Consider the following 23,574-nt stretch of genomic DNA (forward strand, 5'->3'; position numbering starts at 1 on the left):
CCCAACAGCAACGTTCTGCAAATGTAGTTTAGTAGGGCAAAACAATATGTATGGCTGTCTCCACAAACTCAGGCACAGAAATCTTTTTCAGGCTATTAAGCTGCCCAATTGCACAGACATTTTGGATTTATATTACACTGATTGATCTATAGTTAATCTTGTTGATTATTGTGTTCTATTTAGTAGAGATGAGCAGTTCAGTTTCTCAGAAACCAAACACACCAGAACTTAAGGGATCTGAGTAAATCCGAGTCCCAGCTGAGGTCACCTTCCTGGAGTTGGATCTCGCATTTTTTGGATTGCATATAAAAGTCCTACCCTAGTGACAAGGTGCCATTTCACACAGGAAAGTGGAGGGAGAGGGTGTGGGACTGTGTGCTGTGTACAAAAAAATGCCATTAGATCATACATGCCTACTCTCCCGGAAGTCGCGGGAGGCTCCTGATTTTTCCGGTAACCTCCCGCACCCCCGGGAGGTTTCTAGTGAAGTGGGCAGAATTGGGAGAACTTCCATGGAGTTAGGGGTCCCCCAGTAGGGGCGGGGCTTAATGACACGATTCTAGACGAATCGCATCATTTGGCCCTGCCCCAATTTAATTACACTCTATTTGCACCACAAGGGGCGGAGCTTAATGACACTACCCAATGGGTCCCGAAACCAATTGCCGCACACCTGCCTGTCCTCACCGGGCTTCTCCGATGTATACACAACGCAGGTTTGCAAAGTGTTACGGATATGCAAAAGCGGTAGTGAGTTTCTCTATGCTGGCTTTGGGTGCCTCTATAATAGTTTTGTGATTGCAGTCATTACCATATTTTCGCAATAGACCTGCGTGCGTAATCACAGCTGCGATCACAATAGCGATCCGTAATGAATCAGGCCCAATATCACCTCTGATAACAAATGGTGAATTTACTGCTGCAAAAAACGTAAAAGTGCCAACATGCCATACTTCACACACAGTGGCAAGGAAAGGCTCAGGCCATGGCCTTTCTTTGTGAATGGTGGTCCCGTCTAGATGTATCTACTTTAAAACAGGCAAATCAGGGCACAAAAAGAACACTAAGGCTGATGAACAAACTGTGTGTTTACAAACTTCACAGATCACTGAGGAGAGTCTAATGCTGAGCATACACGGCCAGATAAAATGCCTGTCAGACCTACAGACATATTATCTGGCCGGCTGCCAGCCACAGATGTCGCCGGCATACACTATGAGATTTCTCTCACAGTGTATTCAGCAGACATCTGCGCTCCGCCCCCGGGGGAGGAGACATTTCCCTGTTCCTTCCGTAGGAAGGAACACAGGAAATGTCTGTCTGTCGGCCGCGCTGAGCATACACTGCCCGATGCGGCCGACAGTTTACTGGGTAAATATCGCATCGGATGGGCATGCTGGACAATCCTGCATGCCCGACCGAGCAATATTTAACCCTCAGTCGCCCCCCCACATGCTACAATTATCGGGGCGATCCGCCGATATCAGGCGGATCGCCCCGATAATTGTAGCGTGTATGGCCAGCATAAGTGTGTCGACGAGTGCTATGTGTGAGTCTGACATTTCTGACCCTGTAATCCTAGAGAAGCCTTCTTCCATCATTTCTGCACACCCTGCAAATGTGAGGATAAGTAGTAGTAAAAGTAATGATATAGACATAGAAATTGAGTCTGCTACTGTGGAAGTGCAACAGGATGAGGGGGATATTTGTGTATCTGACACTAATGAGGATATTGATGATGAATGTCTCGGACAAGAAGTTTACAAAATTGAGGAGGAGGATGTTGTTTGTGTAAGTGTAAGTCAGCCAGCAGTGGCAGCAGTTCTTGCCAGTGATAAGAAGAAGGCTATTGTCATTCCTGGGCATAAGTCCAGAAAAGCCACCTCTTTTTCGTGTGGAATAATGTTTTTACCAAATCCTGACATCAAGTCCTCCACTGGCTCCCTTTCCCCTTCAGAGCCCAATTCAAGGTGTCTACACTCACTTACAAAGCCCTTACCCATTCCTCTCCTATTTACATCTCAGACCTCATCTCCCTTCACTCTCCCGTCCGCGTTCTTTGCTCAACAAATAAATGCCGCCTCTCCTGCCAACTGATTACTTCCTCCCACTCTCGCCTCCAAGATTTTGCCCGTGTTGCTCTCCACCTCTGGAACTCTCTCCCTCTTCCTATTAGACTCTCCACCTCTCTACAAATCTTTAAATGGTCTCTCAAGACCCACTACTTCATCAAATCCTTCCAGCTCTCATCCTAACCTGCTGCTACTTGCTCCTTCCTCCCTGTCTACCCCATTTGTGTCACACCTGTTTGCCCCGGCCCTTTAGAATGTACGCTCTCACGCGCAGGGCAGTCCATCCTCTTGTGCTACTCCTTATACTTTCATCTACTCCTCACTCGGGCACCTAACACCTGGTTGCTTATGTCCTGTTACTTATTGGAGTGTTATGATCACTAATGCAGCATTGTATATAAACCTTGTCCTTGTCCTGCATGGTATTGTACTGTAAGTCATCTGTAGCTTGTTCACTTATTTGTCTATGTACTTTGTAAGGAGCTAAGGTACACTTTTGGTGCCATATTAATAAAGGATGATAATAATAATAATAATAATAATAATAAGCCATCTTGACTATTTGTGAGGCCAAAGTAAGTAGAAGTAGAGTCTTTGACCATCTAGGCACCTCCTCCCTGTTACAACATTTGCAAATTATTTAGCAAAATCTGAAATATCCTATAACATAATAAGAAGCAGTCCGGCATTAACTACCAGCAGCGTGGATAGATCCCAGCACATGTAATCTCCACCACTAACACCTTCATCATCAATCTCTTCATTAATGATCATCATCAATTTACAAGGGCTAACTAACTCCTCCCCTATGTAGGATTCCCAAGAAGAATACTTGCTTGCTAGGACTGCTGCTGCTGTTGGGGATGAATCTTCATCACAGAAGGGGAACAAGCATACTAGCAGTTTACAGGGCCATAACTAGGGTAGTGCGACCTGTGCCATGGCATAGGGCACCACAGGGCAGGGGGCGCTCTTTGTGCCTGTCAATTTTCCTGTTTATTATCATTCTCACTTGTAGCTTCCTCTTCTTTTGCCCCAGCATCTCTTGGCTGCCCCAGGAGTACCCCTATCTCTTCCTTGGCCCTTCCCAATGAAGCCATTGCGCTTTTTCAGGTGCACTATCTTATTTCCCTATTTAAAAAATGGGGGGGCGGGCAACAAAGCTCTCTCTGGCACAGGGCACCAAAAGTCTAGTTACGGTACTGCTTGTTTAAAACAACAATTGACTGTGAAACAATCATTTGCAAGAGGAACCAAGTATGAAAGCTGCCATCCTGTTGCACCGCTGATCAATGTAGCCATGATGGCTGTGTTAGCATTAGATCTCAGTTCAATATCCGACATCAATGCATCTGGTTTTAGACAACTAGGTCCTGCATCCTCGCTACCAAATTCCATCACGATTCCATTGTACCAGATCAGCAATTCCTCGCTTCCACCAAGACGCTAAAACATACTTGCCGACATTTGCCTTTTCCTCCCGGGAGAAGCATGTGGGAGGTGTTGGGGGCAGTGCCAGATGTATCACATAATTAAGCCCCACCCCCTCGTGACAATGTGCCGTGAACGGTGAATATTGAAATAAGGCCAGGAACTAGGAAGTGGGCAGAATGCAGGAGAAGTGCCTACCTTTCCGGGGGTGCGGGTGGTTACCAGAAAAATCGGGAACCTCTTGCGACTTCCGGGAGGGTAGGCATGTATGCGTTAAAAAAAACTTTATTCTTGTCCTAGAAAATGCCATCATACCATGTATGTACTTAACCACAGATATGTGGACATGTGGGACTGGTCAAACTAAAGATTACATGTGGATATTGCTGTTGCTCCCAGGACTTGTTGTTGAACAGTATAATTATGCTATGTGCCAAGCCTCCAGGTGCACCATAAATTGAGCATGCTGCCTGTCACTACAAGAACTTTCCTTACACTAAATGCCTGATTCAGAGGAGGATGCAATTTCAGCCGCAACAGCGTGTTTTTAAACTGTGACTGAAAATTTTTGCTAATGCTGCAAGTAAAGGGCTTCCTACTGAAACGTCTAATGGCTAGGTTTGTAATCCATCACTGTGCGTAAAAAGTCACACCATCAAACGCACATCAGTTGCACCATTGGACATTAGAGAGGTTCTATGGTTGCTCAGAATGTCCGTTGGAACATGGCCGCTGGTGCCATTACGACACATCCACAATGCACCTGCGTCTGACTAGCCACCCCCGTTACCTCTTGGATATACCACCAAAATTCTCTCCAAATTCGTTCCGCAACCACCAGCAGTAACCACCGGGACCCATGCGCAGTGCATGTTTATTGCAAGTCTCATCAGTTTGTAGTTACACCTGCCTGTAGCATGTACCAAACATACACCTACTAAAAGACATATAGGTACCTGCTTGCTGGTCTGCATTGGTTGCATGTGCATGAATGCACCCTTGCTGAACGTCTTTGGTTGTAAGCAGTGGTGTATCTATAATGGGTTCAGGGGGGCCCCGCACCGCACACCCTGCACCCATATTTTTTTTAACTTACCTGTCCTTGGTCCTGCCTCGGGTGTCAGCGCTGCCCACAACACCAGAAAATGCCCGCCATGGCCATTTTTCAGGTGTTCTGTGCATGCGCAGTAGACTCCGGGCACACTCTAGTGCCCAGAGTTTACAGAACACCGGAAAATGGCCGCCGCAGCCATGTTTCCTGCGTTCTGCGCATGTGCGGTAGACTCTGGGCACACTCTAGTGCCCGGAGTCTACTAATGCTCCGGTGGCTGGCCAGCCGTGTCAGTCGGCTGCCGGCCACCGTGGGGAGAGGAGGGGGCCCCGCACGGGGAGTGCACACGGGCCCCCTCCTCTGTTAAGACGCCCCTGGTTGTAAGGTTTGATATGGGTCAGTGCAGAATCACACAAGTCATTCTGCACAATATGAGAAGTGCTCACTCTGCATCAATCTCTTTGTATGGAGTTTGTATGTTATTCCCATGCTTGTGTGGGTTTACTCACATTCCAAATTATATATATTGTAGTTTTATTTGCTTCTGATATAGCTAACCCTCAGTGGCGTAACTAGGGGGGGTCGGCCGGGGCTCATACTAATAATACACAATTAAACAAACACACCGGCACTGGGTAATACACACATGAGAGATGTCATGATGTCTCTCCCATAGTGCCGAGTGGGAGGATGGAGGAGCGGACGGCAGTGGGTGCAGGAGCAGGGTATCAGGTAAGTATTGTGTGTTGTGTGTGTCTTTGTAATATATGTAAGGGGCACTGCATAGGGGGGACCACTACTGGGGGCACTGTAGAAGGGGCACTGCGTAGGAGTACCACTACTGGGGGAATTGTAGAAGGGGCACTGTATAAGGGGCATTACTGGGGTCACTGATTAAGGGGCACTACTAGGGACACTGCATAGGGGGGACCACTACTGGGGGCACTGTTTAAGGGGCACTACATAGGGGGACCACTACTGGGGACACTGTATAAGGGGCACTACTAGGGACACTGCATAGGGGGACCACTACTGGGGGCACTTTATAAAGGGTACTACTGGGGGCACTGCATAGAGGGGATCACTAGTGGGGGCACTACTGGGGGCCCTGCATAGAGGGGCCATTACTGAGGGCTCTGTATAAGGGGCACTACTGGGGGCACTGCATAGAGGTACCACTACTGTGGGCACTGTATAAGGGGCACTGCATAAGAGGCACTACAGGGGGAACTGCATAGGGGGACCACTACAGTGGGCACTGCATAGAGTGGCACTGCATAGGAGGACCACTACTGGGGACACTGTATAGGGGGGCCACTACTGGGGGCACTGTATAAGGGGCACTATTGGGGGACTGTATAAGAGGCAATGCTACTGTGGACATTGCATAAGGGGCATTACTACAGTGGGCATTGCAAGAGGGGCACTACTACTGGGGGTATTAAGGTGCATATGGAATGGAATGTTTCCAGAGTGACGAGAAATGGTGGTGTGTCATGTTGACATGCCCCCATTTTTTAGTGGCCACGTCCCTTGTGGCATGTGGCCACGTCCACTTTTACTTGGGAGGGAGGGGCTCTCTACTTGGGGGCATATTTAGCATTAAATATTTGTTGCATATTCCCTGAAAGCACCTGCGGTCACTTCACTCCAAACACATTGCAGGGACAGGCTCCTTTCAGTGCCCCTGTCCCTGCAGGTGCTATTTAATACAGCATGGCGCTATGATCACATACAGCAGTGTGATCATGGGCACTAATATCGCGCCCAGATCGCATTGTGTATGCGATGATTATTGATAAATGGGCCCCTTGAGGGTGGTTTTGCCAAAACCAAAACACAGAGGTCTGCACACATCTCTAACAATATGCAATTGTAATGCAACAGACAGGGCCGCTGAGAGCGCTGCCGGGCCCCGGTAAAGAGGGGGCATGGCCTAATCACGGGAGGCGTGGTGGCGCTGCACGCCGGGGAGGGGGGCACTGCGAGCACCTCAGCCCGGCGCAAAGCCAGGGGGGGCGCGATCAGTGTGATCGCTCCCCCCCTCAGGCATAGGAGATTGCTCGCGGCTGCTAAGCAGCAGCCACAGCAATCTCCCACTGCATCTCAGCACACGTTGTGTGCTGGGAGATAGTGAGGAGGGAGGGGGGGCGGCGCCGGACCCGGGCCCCCACCGGCCCCCTCTGGAAGCCCGGGCCCGGGTAAATTGTACCCGCCCCCCCCCTCTCGGCGCCCCTGGCAACAGAACCCCTCAACCAGTTAATCTGCAACAACTATGGTAACTTTGGAGTCCAAATCAGTTTCTTTCTGCAATTTCTTAATGAGTGAATACACAGTTGAATTCAGACTGTTCGAAGAACAAATTTAGGAACAACTTGCTGTTAGGTAAATGCAACAGATAAAGTAATCACTCAGTATATATACCTTCCTTTTTTATCCTATCATTATACAATCATTAACATGATAAGCTGTTATAAACTAGAGATGTGCACTGACTGTTTTGGTTTTGGATCTGTATCTCCTCTGGTTTTGGATCTGGATTGGTTTTGCCAAAACCGCCCTTGCGTGTTTTGTTTTTTGGTTTTGGATCTGTATTATTTCTAAACAAATCATAAAAACAGGTAAAATCACTTAATTTGGGCCTGTTTATGTTCATACAGTATTATTTACCTCAATAACATTTATTTCCACTCGTTTCCAGTCAATTTTGACCACCTCACAGCTCACAATATTGTTTTCATCCGGTTTAGGCCCAAAGTTTGCACCAAGGTAGATGGCTGACTAATCTAAGCGGCAGCAGTAGGCGGCATAAACACGTACAGTGGGGCAAAAAAGTATTTGGACAGCCACCGATTGTGCAAGTTGTTGCACTTTAAAAGATGACAAAGGTCTGTGATTTCCATCATAGGTACACTTTAACTGTGAGAGACAGAATCAGAACAAAAAATTCCGGAAATCACATTGTATGGTTTTTAATCAATTTATTTGTATATTCTTTTGGAAAATAAATATTTGGACACCTACCACCCAGCAAGAATTCTGGCTTTCACAGACATGTTACTTCTTCTTTAGGAAGCTCATCTATCCTCCACTCGTTACCTGTATTAATGGCACCTGTTTGAACTGCTTAACTGTATAAAAGACACCTGTCCACACCCTCAAACAGTCAGACTGCAACTTCTCCACCATGGCCAAGACCAGAGAGCTGTCTAAGGACACCAAGGACAAAATTGTAGACCTGCACAAGGCTGAGCTACTCGACAATAGGCAAGTAGCTTGGTGAGAAGAGATCAACTGTTGGCGCACTTATTAACAAATGGAAGAAATACAAGATCACTGACAATCTCCCTCGACCAGGGGCTCCATGCAAGATCTCACCACGTGGGGTATCAATGATCTTGAGAATGGTGAGGGATCAGCCCAGAGCTACACGGGGGGACCAAAAGAGCTGGGACCACAGTCACAATGGTTACCATTAGTAACACGCAACGTCGTCATGGATTCAAATCCTGCAGCGCCCGAAAGGTCCCCTGCTTAAGCCAGCACATGTCCAGACCCATCTAAAGTTTGCCAGTGACCATCTGGATGATCCTGAGGAGGATTGGAAGAATGTCATGTGGTTAGATGAGACCAAAATATAACTTTTTGGTATAAACTCCACACGCCGTGTTTGGAGGGAGAAGAATGAGTGGCATCCCAAAAACACCATACCCACTGTGAAATGGGGCTGGAAACATCATGCTTTGGGGATGCTTTTCTGCAAAGGGGACAGGACAACTGATCCGTATTATGGAGAGGATGAATGGGGCCATGCATCGTGACATTTTGGGGAAAAACCTCCTTCCCTCAGTAAGAGCATTGAAGATGCAATGTGGCTGGGTCTTTCAGCATGACAATGACCCCAAACACACCACCCGGGCAACTAAGGAGTGGCTCCGTAAGAAGCATTTCAAGGTCCTGGATTGGCCTAGCCAGTCTCCAGACCTCAACCCAATAGAAAATCTGTGGATGGAGTTGAAAGTCTGTGTTTCCCGGCAACAGCCCCAAAACATGACACATCTAGAGAAGATCTGCATTGAAGAGTGGGCCAAAATACCTGCTTCAGTGTGTGCAAACCTGGTCAAGAACTACAGAAAATGTTTGACCTCTGTATTTGCCAACCGAGGTTACTTTACAAAGTATTGAGTTAAACTTTTTGATTGTCCAAATATTTTTTTCTGAAAGGATATACAAATAAATTGTTCAAAAATCATAAAATGTGATTTCTGGAATTTTTTGATCTGATTCTGTCTCTCAGAGTTGAAGTGTACCTATGATGGAAATTACAGACCTCTGTCATCTTTTAAAGTGCAACAACTTGCACAATCGGTGGCTGTCCAAATACATTTTTGCCCCGCTGTTCAACTTCCAACATGGTACATCAGGAAACAAATGTTTTTATTATTCAAGAGAGGCCTGAGGGAGTTGGAGTATGTATGTAGTTGAAGGCAAGGACAGCTAGGGTTGACTGGTAGTAAATTTAATTTAATTTTTTGATTCCAAAGTAAATTTATGAAGGAGAAGGGGAGGGAAGGAATATATTTGACTCATTCACATTGTTCTTGCCCTTGAAGAATCCATGAGCGCCATGCCTGCTGCTGCTGGGAGAGGATTTTTTCATCACAGAAGGGGACCAGGAAGATTTCTAGTAGTGCTTTCCAAAACAATTGAATTATTAAATAATCCTTTGCAAAGCTTCCACATGAAAAGCATTTCCCAACCTGTACAGGGACATTAAAAAAAAATAGTTAATGGCCTCCAAACTACTGTTGTACTCACTGTCCACTTAACCAGCACAGATATGCGGACAAGCAGAACAGAGCAAATGCAAGATTTCAGATTTAAGGTCTTACGTTGTATCTTTCTTGAGAATCCTGCACCTGCTTCTGCTGCTAGGAGTGGATTTTCATCCCAGAAGGGGACCAGGAAGAATGCTTTCCAAAACAATTGACTGGTAAATAATAATTTGCAAAGATTCCACTTGAAACTTTTTCCCAACCTGTACAGGTACATTAAAAAAAAACATAGTTAGCTACTGGCCTTCAAACTGCCATTGTACCCACTGTCCACTTAACCAGCATAGAATCTGTGACAGATATGTGGACAAGCGGAACAGATCAAATGCAATATTTCAGATTTATGGTTTAAGTCTTACTTTGTGTCTTTCTTGAGAATTCTTGAGCCCATGCCTGCTGCTGGGAGTGGATTTTCATACCAGAAAGGATGAAGACATAGGCCCTGATTCAGAGCCGGACGCAAGTGGCTGCTCGTTCGCTCCGAGCGATGTTTGCCCAACTGCGCATGCGTACGGATCGTAATACGCATGCGCGAACCACTCAGTGCGGCCGAAAATCGTGTGCTCGCAAAATAGCGAATGCCTGCTATTTTGAGTGACAGAATGAGGCGTATGTGGGTGGTAACAGGGGAAGGTGCTTGAAAACGGGGAGTGGAGATCCAATCGCAGGCGTGCTTAAAGGTCAAAACGGGCGTTTTATGGGTGTGCATAATATGAGATATGGTAAGAACTTACCCTTGTTATCTCTATTTCTACGAAGTCCATAGGGTTCCACAGGATACCTTGGGGTATAGGTGTGACGTCAGTCGCAGGGCACCAAAGAGTTAAGCTTTCAGCCTCCCAGGATGCACTAGGTCCCCCTCCTATACCCCGCCCCCGGGCCAAGGCACCTCAGTTAGTTACCAAGCCATAGGCCGGAGGAGGAGAAGGAAGAGAGAGAACAAAGATCTGGACACATACAAGAATCACATTCTCACCAGAGGGAGACGGAAAACCGGTGACCAGAGCAAAGCCCATCTGCAGCACAGGTGCGACAGGGCGGGAGTCCTGTGGAACCCTATGGACTTCGTAGAAATAGAGATAACAAGGGTAAGTTCTTACCATATCTCATATTTTCTACTTCAGGGTCCATAGGGTATCCACAGGATACCTTGGGGATGTCCCAAAGCAGTATCCTTTAAGGGTGGGGACGCTCCTGTGCAGAAAGGAGAATCCGCCGCCCGAAGGAAGCATCCTGAGAGGCGAAGGTGTCAAACCTGTAATACCTCACGAAGGTATGGACAGAAGACCACGTAGCAGCCTTGCAGATCTGAACTGCCGAGGCACCACATCGAGCTGCCCACGAAGGACCCACAGACCTAGTGGAATGAGCCTTCAGAGAAGGAGGGACCGGTAGGCCTTCATGAAGATAAGCTTCAGAAATAGCCATACGGATCCAGGCTGCCAAAGTTTGCTTTGAAGCAGGCCAACCCTTTTTACAGAAGCCATAGAGGACAACAAAGCGTCCGACTTCCTAAACAAAGAAGTGCGGTCAACATAAGTCCTTAAGGCCCGCACAACATCCAAAGAGGCCTCACCCACGGAAAGACCCGGTGAGTTAAAGGCCGGAACAACTATTTCCTCGTTAACATGAAACTGGGAAACAACTTTGGGAAGAAACTCGGGCCGAGTGCGGAGCACTGCCCTGTTCCCATGAAAAACCAAGAAAGGGGGTCTACAAGAAAGAGCCCCTAACTCAGAAACACGTCTGGCTGAAGCAACGGCCAGAAGGAAAACAGTCTTAGCTGTTAGCCATTTAATATCCACTGAGCCCAGTGGTTCAAACGGCGGTCCTTGGAGAGCCCTCAGGACCACAGCCAAATCCCAAGGCGCCACAGGTGGAACAAAGGGCGGCTGAATACGGAGAACACCTTGCATAAAGGTGCGCACATCCGGGATTGTAGCAATCCTACGGTGAAACCAGACAGATAGGGCCGAAACCTGTACCTTCAAAGAAGCAAGGCGAAGCCCATGATCTAGTCCCGCTTGCAGGAAGGCGAGAATCCGAGACAGACGAAACTCCCGCGGTGCATAACCTCTCGGTCGACACCACTGGAAGAACGTATGCCACACGCGATGGTATATCCTCGCGGAAGACGGTTTCCGAGCTCGTAACATGGTACGCACCACAGAGCTGGAAAACCCCCAGGACCTCAGCATGGCCGTCTCAACAGCCACGCCGCCAAAGACAGCCGAGTCAGGTCCGGGTGAAGACAAGGACCCTGAGACAGAAGGTCCGGTCGTAGCAGCAACCGCAGAGGACTGTCCACGGACAGACCCTGAAGGTCTGAGAACCAGTGCCGTCTGGGCCACGCGGGAGCTATCAACAGGAGCGTCCCTCCTTCCTGTTTGAATTTCCGGATTACCCGTGGAAGAAGGGAGACCGGAGGGAACAGGTATGCGAACCTGAACGTCCACCGGACGGACAGAGCATCCACCAGAGACGCCCCTTCGTCTCTTGTGCGAGACCCGTACACCGGCAACTTGTTGTTGTGCCGGGACGCCATGAGGTCGATTTCTGGAAGACCCCACCTGTCCACCAGTAGTTGAAAAACGTCCGGGTGCAGGGACCATTCCCCTGGATGAACGTCCTGGCGACTTAGAAAGTCCGCCTCCCAATTTAGCACTCCCGGGATGAAGACCGCTGATATGGCCGGAAGATTGTGCTCCGCCCAAACCAGGATCCGAGAGACCTCTACGAGAGCCGCCCGACTGTGAGTTCCTCCTTGCCTGTTTATGTAGGCCACGGTGGTAGCATTGTCCGACTGGACCTGCACCGGGTGACCCTGGAGAAACCGCTGTGCCTGCAGGAGAGCATTGAAGACCGCACAGAGTTCCAAGATATTTATTGGAAGCTCCGCTTCTGTCGGTGTCCACCTGCCCTGGAACAAGTGTGGACCCGAAACTGCTCCCCAGCCCCGAAGACTGGCGTCCGTTGTCAACAGGACCCAATTTGGAACCCAGAACGGACGTCCCTTGTTGAGGTGGGTCGTCTTTAACCACCACGCAAGGGACAGGCGAACCTCCGGGGTGAGCACAATCGTCTGGAACTTCAGAGACTGAGGCAGCCCGTTCCACTTGGACAGGATCAGGTGCTGCAGAGGTCTGGAGTGAAACTGGGCGTATTCCACCATGTCGAACACCGACACCATGGAGCCCAGTAACCTCATCGCCGAGTGTAAGGACACCCGGCGGCTGTGCAGACAACTGCGCACCCTTGACTGTAAAGCAGAGATCTTGTCCTCCGTCACGAAGATCCTTTGCTGTCCCGAGTCCAATAAGGCTCCAAGATGCAGAATCCTCCGAGACGGGATTAGAGTGGACTTCTGCCAGTTGATTAGCCAGCCGTGCCGTTGCAGCAGTGCAATGGTCAGGTCCAAGTGGTGTAACAGGAGCTCTGGAGATCCTGCCACCAATAACAGGTCGTCCAAGTACGGCAACATGCGGACTCCTTGCAGCCGCAGAGAAGCCGCCATGACCGCCATAGCGTCCTGTATGTCCAATGACACCATGTAGTCCCCAGGTTCCAGCGCCAGAATGATGGACCGTAGGGTCTCCATCCGAAACTTCGGGACCCGCAAAGACTTGTTGAGTGCTTTGAGGTTGAGAATCGGACGATATGACCCATTGGGTTTCTGTACCAAAAATAGATTTGAATAGAAACCCTGGCCCCTCTGGGAGAATGGAACAGGCACTATAACTCCAGCCTGGAGCATAGTGTGCAATACCTTCCGCAGCTCCGTAGCCTTGTTCCGGTCTGATGGTAGACCCGTGGTGAAGAATCGAGCCGGGGGTCTGTGCCGGAAGGAGAGGGCGTACCCGTGAGAGACCACCTCCAGAACCCAAGTGTCTGTCGTAGTGAACGACCAACACCGGGAGAACTGCAGCAGGCGGCCTCCCACCCTGGGATCCCCCAAGGGGAGACCCGGACCGTCAGGCCGCAGGCTTGTCATCTGGCTTGGGGGCCGGACGTCTGGTACTCCATGCCTGTTTCCGGGGCTTGACCGATTTCTTAGGGCCAGCCTGTCGAGGAAACGACTGTGGTTTGGGCCTGCCCTGGGCCCTAGATGACCGAAAGGACGATGGTCCAGAACCAGAAGGAGCAGCGGCCGACGGGAGACAAGCAGATTTGGCTGCCGCCAGCGTGGCCACAATCTTATCCAGATCCGGACCGAAGAGAACTTCTCCGGTAAACGGCAACGCTTCCAGACCTTTCTTGGATCTGCGTCCGCCTTCCAGGATCGCAGCCACAAGGTGCGACGAGCAGCTACCGCTGCTGAAGAAATTCTAGACACCAGAGTACTAATGTCTAGAGCCGCCTCGTTGATGTAGGTGGCCGAATCACGGAGATTGCCAATCAACTCCGCCTGTTCGGCCGGACAGTCGGATTCAAAAGAAGCCTCTAATGAATCCGCCCAGCGCTCCATCGCTCTGGCAACCCAGCAAATGGCCATAGCCGGCCGTGCTGCCCCCCCTGCAAGGGAATAAGCGGACTTCAGGCAGATTTCTACCTTGCGGTCCGTAGCATCCTTAAGGGAGGACATGGATGGCATCGGCAATGTGGCACTACGGACAAGACGGGTCACGTGAGAATCCACCTGTGGAGGGGATTCACACTTAGCAAAATAATTATCCGCGAACGGATAAGCCACCGCCAGGCGTCTCTGCGGCTGGTATCTTTTGCCAGGTTGTTTCCACGCCTCCTCTAAATGGTCCACCAACTGACCCGAAAGAGGAAAGACTGTGGCATCACCCTTCACATCTTTGAAAAAGGCATACTTAGATTTAGCCGCTGGGGGAACTTCGTCCTCAATCACCAAGGCTGTGCGGACCGCCCGAATAAGTCCAGGAATATATACTTTGGACTTAGCATCAGCGTCCTTAGTATGGAAAGGTTCCTGATCGTAAGGATCCAGAATCTCCCCATCATCAGACGTCCCTTCGTCATCCTCATAAGGAGCGGACAGAGACGCCACCGGCCTTTTATGAGGCCGCATCACAGACTCCCCTTGCAACACATCCGACAAGTGCTGTACAGAACTCGTCAGGGAGTTAACCCACGCTGGCTCCTGAGAACCCGGGAGCGGGGAAATAGGGAGACTGTGGGGTACCACCAATTGGTGACGACACCATGGGTGACGACACCACAGACTGCTGGGACAAACCCATCGGAGTAAACGCGGGCTGCGGAGCTAACTGGCCCACTAAAGCTGTTAACGCCTGAGCGAAACAAGCCCAGGGCGGCTCCTGTACTGGTGCTGTAACCGTAATAGGCCGCGCCATGGACAAACACTGCCGGCAAAGGCCCTCCGCGCTACCCTCCCAAGACCATCGCGACCATCGGGCTTGCGACGAGACCCTGCGGTAGGGTCTCGCTGCCGCAAGCCCAGGAGTGCTTTTGGCTCTATCAGAGCCAAAAGCACTCCCACTGACATCACTAGTGATGTCAGTGTGGCCGGACCCAGACGGTAGGCGTTCCCATGGGAACGCCTCCGTCTGGGCAGCCACGCCCCCAGAACGCCCACCAAAGGGGGAATGCTGTCAATCTACATCGACAGCATGCCCCCTTTGGTGCGAGACCCATAACGACGGCTTGGCCGTCGTTATTCGGGTCTCGCGCATGCGCACGAAGGAGCCAACTCCGTCATGCGAATGCGCACTTGGGCACCATCGACCCACTTGCGAGCGCTCAGCTGAATCAGGCCCTGAACCCGCTCATCTCTATCATAAATCCCATGTGCAGTACACAACTATAAATGACCAACCTTCTATATAATCCCAAACTGATATTGTTGTTATCTGGTTTAACGACACTGTTAATCAGATCTGTTCATGCCCGGAGAGCAGCTTGCTACTTTGGGGGGGAAGGGGGGCAAGGCACTGATGTCATTAGGCGGAGCTAAATTATGCCTTTTTGCATCATTTTAGCCCACCCCTTCATAAGGACTAGCGATTCACGTTTTTATCTCCCCTATTCTGTACACTTCACTAGGAAGTGGGTTGGATGCGGGAGATCTGCTCACTCTTCCAGGGGGGCGATCCAAAAAATCTGGGGCATCATGCAACTTCCAAGAGAGTAGGCAAGTATGATGTCATTATACAGTATGCTAGCCAGGGCTAAATGATGGCCAGGCACTGATGTTATTAGGCGGGGCTAACTGATGGCTAGGCACTGATGTTATTGGGCGGGGATAAATGATTGCCAGGCACTGATGTCATTAGGCGGGGCTAAATGATGGCCAGGCACTGATGTTATTAGGCGTGGCTAAATGATGGCCAGGCACTGCTGTTATTGGGCGGGCTAAATGATGGCCAGGCACTGATGTTATTGGGCGGGGCTAAATGATTGCCAGGCACTGATGTCATTAGGCGGGGCTAAATGATGGCCAGGCACTGATGTCATTAGGCGTGGCTAAATGATGGCCAGGCACTGCTGTTATTAGGCGTGGCTAAATGATGGCCAGGCACTGCTGTTATTAGGTGTGGCTAAATGATGGCCAGGCACTGATGTTATTAGGCGTGGCTAAATGATGGCCAGGCACTAATGTCATTAGGCGGGGATAAATTATTCCTTTTTGCATAATTTTAGCCCACCCCATTTATAAGGAGTAGCGATTCCCGTTTTTAGCTCCTGTAATCTGTCCTCTTCACTAGGAAGTGGATGGGATGCAAGAGATCCGCTGTCTCTTCCAGGGGTGCGGGGGGTGATGCAAAAAATCTGGAGCATACCGCAACTTCCAAGAGAGTAAACAAGTATGATGTAATTATACAGTATGCTAGTCTTGGTAACAAAGTAAACAAACCTAAAAAAAATATTGAGAAGCTTTAAACAGTGATATTGATACTGTAAAGTGAAAGTTACTAATAGCACTATAGTTCCTTTCAACAATCTGAAAATGAAACTGTAAAGAACAGCACGATATGTTGGGAACTCACACTTGTTAAAGGAATTCGCTGTACATTGCAAAAAAAGTGCTGTAACTAGCGCTTTGGCCGCCCAGCGCCGACCCTGACCCTTTGCGCATGATGTCGTGCAGAGTGGGAGGAGCCCCGCCGACACCCGGAACTCCAGCAGCAGTGCACGGAAAGTCTTCAAGACTCTCCAGACAGGAAATAGGACAGGGTGTCTGCCTGTAGCGTCCAACAGATGCTGCGGGCAGCACTACTGCATTAATTATGGCTGCAGGGTGCCATTCCAGGCACCCTGAAAGCCAGAAGCAAGGGCTGCAACACTGTAAAATCGACTTTTGTTAATATCTTTAGGTCCTGATTCTGCATCACACGCAAAGCTGGCGCAAGTCAGGGTGGTCGAACAGCCATATTTACTATCTTATGTTATTGAAAGCATTTGTATGGCTTCCATCAATGTAAGTACTGTATGCATGATGCAGTGCATGCACAGTCTGCTAAAAATCACTAGCTACGCCTACTTTAGGACATGTGTGCAGCTCAATTTGGCCCTCGGTGTTAACACCAGAATTCCCAGAACATGCAGCATAGTGGGAAAATTGCTGGTGACAAGCAGTATAGCCACAACATTTTACCACAGTGTTCTGAAATTGGGGATGGTTTTCAATTCAGCAAAATCAGAATTTCTTTTGCAGTCCCAAACATAACAGAAAAAAAAAAAATAAAAAAAAAAAAAAAAAATAATAATAAAAAAAAAAAAATATATATATATATATATATATATAAAAAAATATATATATATATACACGTCCAAGCCTCTGGCACTCACGGGTTCCACAATGCCCTGAGCCGGGTGCCCTCTGCAGTCAGCCTCTGAAACCAGGACGGACTGAACATAACAACCACAGGGCGGCACTCCGTAGAAAGAACGACAAACTGTAGAAGATAGTTTCTTCAACGTTTCAGCGCCTTTAAAGCCTTGAAAAAAGCGCCGTTTAAAGGTGCTGAAACGTTGCAGAAACTATCTTCTACAGTTTGTCGTTCTTTCTACGGAGTCTGCCCTGTTGTTATATATATATATATATATATATATATATATACGGGTTTACTTTAATTTCATTTTGTATTTTTAATGTAGGTAAACAGTGACTCCTTGTGGACAAAATGTTAATTGCACAAATGGTTCACGTTGCACAAAAACTAAATGAAACATTCAACTATTTTGAGCTGTGCATACATTTTGTTCTTTAATAGAACAAAACATACAAGAACATACATTTTGTTCTTTAATAGCATAGAAAGTGCTATAGAGGCTTTATTTTAGCCTAATGTGAGCAGATTTAATTGAAACCTGAAGGCACTGTGGTGTTTCCCAAAGGTGAAGTGGGCTTCTGAGTGGTGAAGCTGGGTTCAGGGGCCTACCATGACCAATCTGAATTCAATTGTACAATATGCTGTCCAAAGTTGGACAGTGTGGTAATATGGGTCAGTCAAGTTAAATGTACAAATAAGTAAAATAAATGTTATTGTGAATGTGAAACTCTATAGACACAACACTAATAAAGTATAATCAAGTAGAATGACCTAAAATGAAAGCAAATATGGGCTCATCTAGAAATGGAGGTAAATGAAGCCAGACTTGAGTTAGGGAAAAGAAGCAGGAAAATAAAAGTAATTACAGGCATATGTTCAGTTGGATGTATCAAAAAAATGTGCACAACTTTTGTGCTAGGCATTTATCAAGAGCATAAAGTGTATATAATTATGTCCTACTATAGCTTAAAGATAATGTAACTATGTGGATTGACAATGTTCGCAGCATTAGTTACTCCATAGCCAGCCCTAACCAATGTGATACTTTAAGCAAGATTTTGGCTGGTGTCCCCTAGCACTGCCACTAGTTCTGCCTCTGACCCAGCACCCCTCTATGAGCACAGCACCCATCACCCAGCAGCACAGATCACAACAGCAGCCAGCAACACCCATCACCCCTCACCTATAGCAATCCTCATCCACAGAGCTGAAGTAGACAGCAAGAGCATTGGCCCCCCACCCCCCATATTTTAAATAGGGATCCTTATACACATAATGTCACACAGTAATGCCCCTACACATAATGCCACACAGTAATGCCCCTTACACTTTATACCCCACATTAGTAATGCCCTTATACACACAATGCCACACAGTAATGCCTCTTACACATTATACCACACATTACCCCAACCTCCCTGCACCCAGTGCACAGCACTCATTTGGCCAATAAAACCGTGACCTTGTCACCTCAGCCTGCCTGGACTCTGCAGATATTGAAGCTGCCAGCACTCCTCACTTTATGCTCAACTTGGCACTGTGTGTCTCCCTGCAGACAGGCTCAGCCTGCTGTACTCTGCAAAGGCTTATGGGACGAGGAGCTGCCGCGGCTGGACAGGATGTGTCGGCTAAAATCGCAGACGAGTTGCGATCAATTCGGAGGCGTGTCACATCCTGCATCTGCAATCCTGTATGCAAGAAATATGGCTCCGGCGTCTCAGTACCCGGGGCCATTCTGCACGACCATAAAATTACTCTGGATTGCTAAGATGGAATGATCTGCGGTCATTGATGCACCTTTGTATGCAGATGCTAGGATATGCAAAGAAGCCTGTGGGTGTCTCCATAGATATCCCAGCGGCTGCGACATTTGCATAATTTCGCACTGTAGCTATGTATGAGATCGCAGCTGCAGAGGCAATAGCGTACATCTCTTTGTGCTTCTCCTTACTTTATTTTCATTTACTTCTTACTCCCCACTAGGGCATCTAACACTTGGTTGCTTATGCTCTGTTGCTTAGTTGGGTGTTATGGTCACCAATGTAGCAATGTATATTATCCATGTCCTAGTCCTCCATTGTATTGTATTGTACTGTTAGTCACTTTTTTGTTTATGTACTTTGTAAGGCGCTGCGGAACACTTGTGGTGCCATATAGATAAACAATTAAAATAATGATCTGTGAATTAGGCCGAATATCCTAACATGGCTCTCATAAGCTTATCAATGACATATTTCTGTATTCACCTCATTATCTGCTTCCTGGATCAGTTGGTGTACCACAAGGCTTAATGCTAGGTCATGTACTCTTTTCTATTTATGCGACTTATTTAATAAAACTAATACGTTTGTTTGGATTTCAGTGTCTTATGTGCGGATTATACCCAAATGTGTTTTTCTGTACAGATCTCTCACCATCTGTGTTGGCCCAGCTTCACCGAATGTCTCTTTTCATTTAATTTTGGATGTCCTCTTGCCACTTCAAATTCAATCTTTCAAATGATATTTCCTCCAGTCAACAGCAGGTGCCTACCTGAGATCTCCGAAAAACAACCAATAAAAAAATTCTATCATTCAAGCTCACTGCTTTGGTGTCTTCCTGAGCTTAGAACTGTCCTTTGTACATCCAGTCTGTATCCAAATCCTGTTATGCACATCTGAGAAAAAATATGCATATATCTCACACAAGATACTGTAAAAACTTACATTTGTGCCCTCATAAACGCCCTATCAGCAATTGACACTACTACCTTAAGCAATGCATATAAATATAACGACTCAACATATAATTATTAATAAGAATAACGACACAGAGACAGTAAGTGGTGTTTAAACTGGTCGGCCTTTTTTATTAAATAATCAATAAATCAGTTACTTCAACTATGGTGGCGACTGAAAGAAACAGCAGCCATCAGAGGTCAGTAACTATCAACAGCTGTATATAAAACTCGCAGAGCCAGTTGCCCATTCAGCAAGTCCATATGTCACATGATACTCCCCCATACCTTCGCAGCCTGGTTTGCCAACCAAGGCTGCTGCCCCAGTAGGATCAATCCTCTAAAAGGTATATCAAAGGGGAATGGCCTATTAATCACTCCCTGACCCCCTCGGCTGCAGTTCTGTCCTGCCATGCGTGGCACCGACCAGGAGCTGAGCCCGCAACCACAACCAACTCAAAATAAACTGTCTAAAACACGAAAAACACTCTCCAGAAAAAGGTGTATGGCCATATCCGATAAATGGACTCCATCTGCCCAATACAGGTTCACATCCAAGAACTGTATCCAGGGATCAAACACCACCGAACCACCTAGAGATGTCATCCGCCTAGCCACTAATGAATTGACCGGGTTCCCAAATCGTTCCAACCTAGGTGGATCACCAAAACTGCAGATGGACCAAATTTTTCAGCCATCCAACGGAGCCTTGGTAGCATTGATTCCCAATGCATACCATGCTGACCTATACACCAAACTCAGGGTACCACTACTGACAAGGAGAACAAACGGACCAAGGCAGCACAAAAAACGTGTGAATGCCCTATGAAACACACCGGGTACTCATCCAATTTGCCACCTGCAATAAAACAAATGAAAGGAATAAACAACATACAGATGCTGACCATGTAGGCAAAGAAAAGGTAGGGGGGAGACTTGGCACAAGGTAAAAACCTAAAAACCTGCTTGAAGTACCATAGCCAATCAGTCTCCTATTTTAGCAGGGGAAAGGGGCAAAATCCTTCAGGGCTCCCACCGATAATGGTGATGAACGGCAAAATGCGCCCAAGTCAAAAATTCATATCTGCAAATACAAAAGAAATACAAACCAATCAGACATTTCCCCCCATCAACAGATGTAACTCTTGTGAATATTAGACTACCAGTGTCCGAGAGCCTGGATCTCGGACGGTAGAAGTCAGCAAGTAGCAGCATCAGTGGCAGTCCCTATTTGAAAGGCAAGCGTACCGAAATCTTGGGGGGGGGGGTAACCCGAGCAACCGGATACAACACTGAAAGGCCCATCGGAACTGGAAGACTGTAACAGGGGAGCATCAATGTGAATCAACAATGCACCCTCAACTGGCGGCTGGGCTAACACATACGCCTTTTACAAATGCACCAGGCACAACCGGGAGTCAGTGCAGGAATCTAACAGAACCCAATGGCCTCACCCCAGCTGATCAGTCTTAGAGCAGAGAATCGGGCACAAAACTGAATCAGCTATCAAGACATTGGAATGCAATGGAGGAAGGGCCATCTTAGAATGAACGACCAGCTCGCCAATACCAAAGGCCCCATGGAAAGCCATTGCAAAGGCGAGTTGGAACAGGCACGACTCGTTGGGGGAGGAGCAAATTGAAGGCAGGGCTAGAACAAAACTTAGCAGCAGAGCAGGAGTGATTGGACACCTGCTATCGTCAGGGACAGGAGCTACATTATGCATGCCCACCCAATTAAAGCTCAACTTACAAAGAAACTTCTAGTGAAGCCATGCTGCCCCTGCAAGCACAAAAAGAAAGACATGCCCACCAGCCACTGCGACACCATTGCGCGTGATTCACCAGAGGAGTAAAGGTACCAAACAAAAGAAAACACAACCTGATGCAAAGCCATACCTTGCACACTCTTGTGAGCCAAAAACACCTCCCATTGACTCCACGTGGCCCGGTAAGACCTAAGAGTTCCTGGGTAAATCAAACAAATAGCTAAACCCTCCAATCTGGGGAGATGACCTACCAACAGTGAGAGAGGCATGAATCACCAATCAGGGCAGCATTAGGGGCCAGAGCCCGAAACTGGGACTACTGAAAATGGGACAGCTCATCAGCCATGGAATTTTGGACTCCCGGTACATGACAGGCAACAAAACAGATGTTATAAGCTAGGCAAATGAGCACCAATTGTGCCAAAAGCTGCAGAACCGGCAACGATGAGGATCGTTGACGAATCACCGTCTGCACCACGACAAGGTTGTCACATCAAAACACTATGTGCCTGTTGCGCAAACGCTCACCCCACAGCTCAATAGAAACCATGATTGGGAACATCTCTAGCAGAAGAAGATTCTTTGTGACCACGCAACAGACCCAGTCAGCAGGCCGAGCAGCAGCCGACCAAGAACCTTCCAAGTATGTTCCAAAGCCTGTGGAACCCGCTGCATCTGTAAAAAGTTGCAACTACACATTAGACAAAGGGGGAGCAGGCCAAAAACGCAAACAATCAAATTGGGCCAAAAATGAGTCCCACACTGCAAGATCTCACCAAATTTATGCCGACAACCTAATAAAGTGATGGGGCCTACAAACTCCCACCATCACGCATTGAAGCTATCTGCAGAAAACTCTACCCATTGGAATAATGCGGCATGCGAAATTAAACAAGCCCAGCAGTGATTGAGTCTGGTGCAAACTAACCTTGCCATTAGCTAATGCCAAGATGATATTGTCATGCAGGTTAGCAACCTTCTCTGCAGGCAAACAACAACATTGTGACACAGTGTCAATTTTGATGCCAAGACACGTACACGGACCCTCAGTCTTATCCAAGGTGATGGGAACACCGAATTCTGTAAAGAGGGCACGTACAGAAAACAATTTCTCGCAATGGGGGAAACGCACAGGACTCACACAATGGAAGTCGTCCAAGTAATGCGCAACACCTGACTCGCCCGTGCCCACTTCCACACACCAATGTGAGAATGAACTAAATCATTCAAAAAAGGCACATGAAACCGAGAACCCCATGGGCAAACAATGATCAATACAGAACCCGTCCTGAAGCCGATAACCCATGAACCGGAAAGAATCTGGGTGCAAGGGCAACAGCCCAAAGGCAGATTCAACATCTATCTTAGCCAGAAGGGCCCCAGGACCAAACGACTGCACCAACTCCAGGGTGTCATCAAACGACTGATAACAAACCCTCGAGACGTCTGCCAGTATGGCTTCGTTCACCAAGAACCCCCTCCGGGTAAGACAAATGAACCAAGAACCTTCCAAGTATGTTCCAAAGCCCGTGGAACCCGCTGCATCCGTAAAAAGCTGCAACTACACATTAGACAAAGGGGGAGCAGGCCAAAAATGCAAACAAATAAATTGGGCCAAAAATAAGTCCCACACTGCAAGATCCTGCCAAATTTCTGCCGACAACCTAATATAGTGACGGGGCCTACAAACTCCCACCGTCGCACGTTGAAGCTATCTGCAGAAAAATCTACCCATTGGAATAATGCGGCATGCGAAATTAAAAATTAATTGGCTTTTGGCTGAATTAAATGATACTACCCGGGTGCTTTTTTAGGCACTACTCCCCATTCTTCCCTACTTGTGAAAAAGCATTTCAGGAAGATTGTAATGCAACACCTATGAGCGCGCGGAAAATTCACTTACATCTAAATGTAAATGAGCCTCAAAGCAGTTAGTAAGAT

Source organism: Taudactylus pleione, unplaced genomic scaffold, assembly GCF_031769625.1.
Source record: "Taudactylus pleione unplaced genomic scaffold, aTauple2 ptg000038l, whole genome shotgun sequence".
NCBI classification, from domain to species: domain Eukaryota; kingdom Metazoa; phylum Chordata; class Amphibia; order Anura; family Myobatrachidae; genus Taudactylus; species Taudactylus pleione.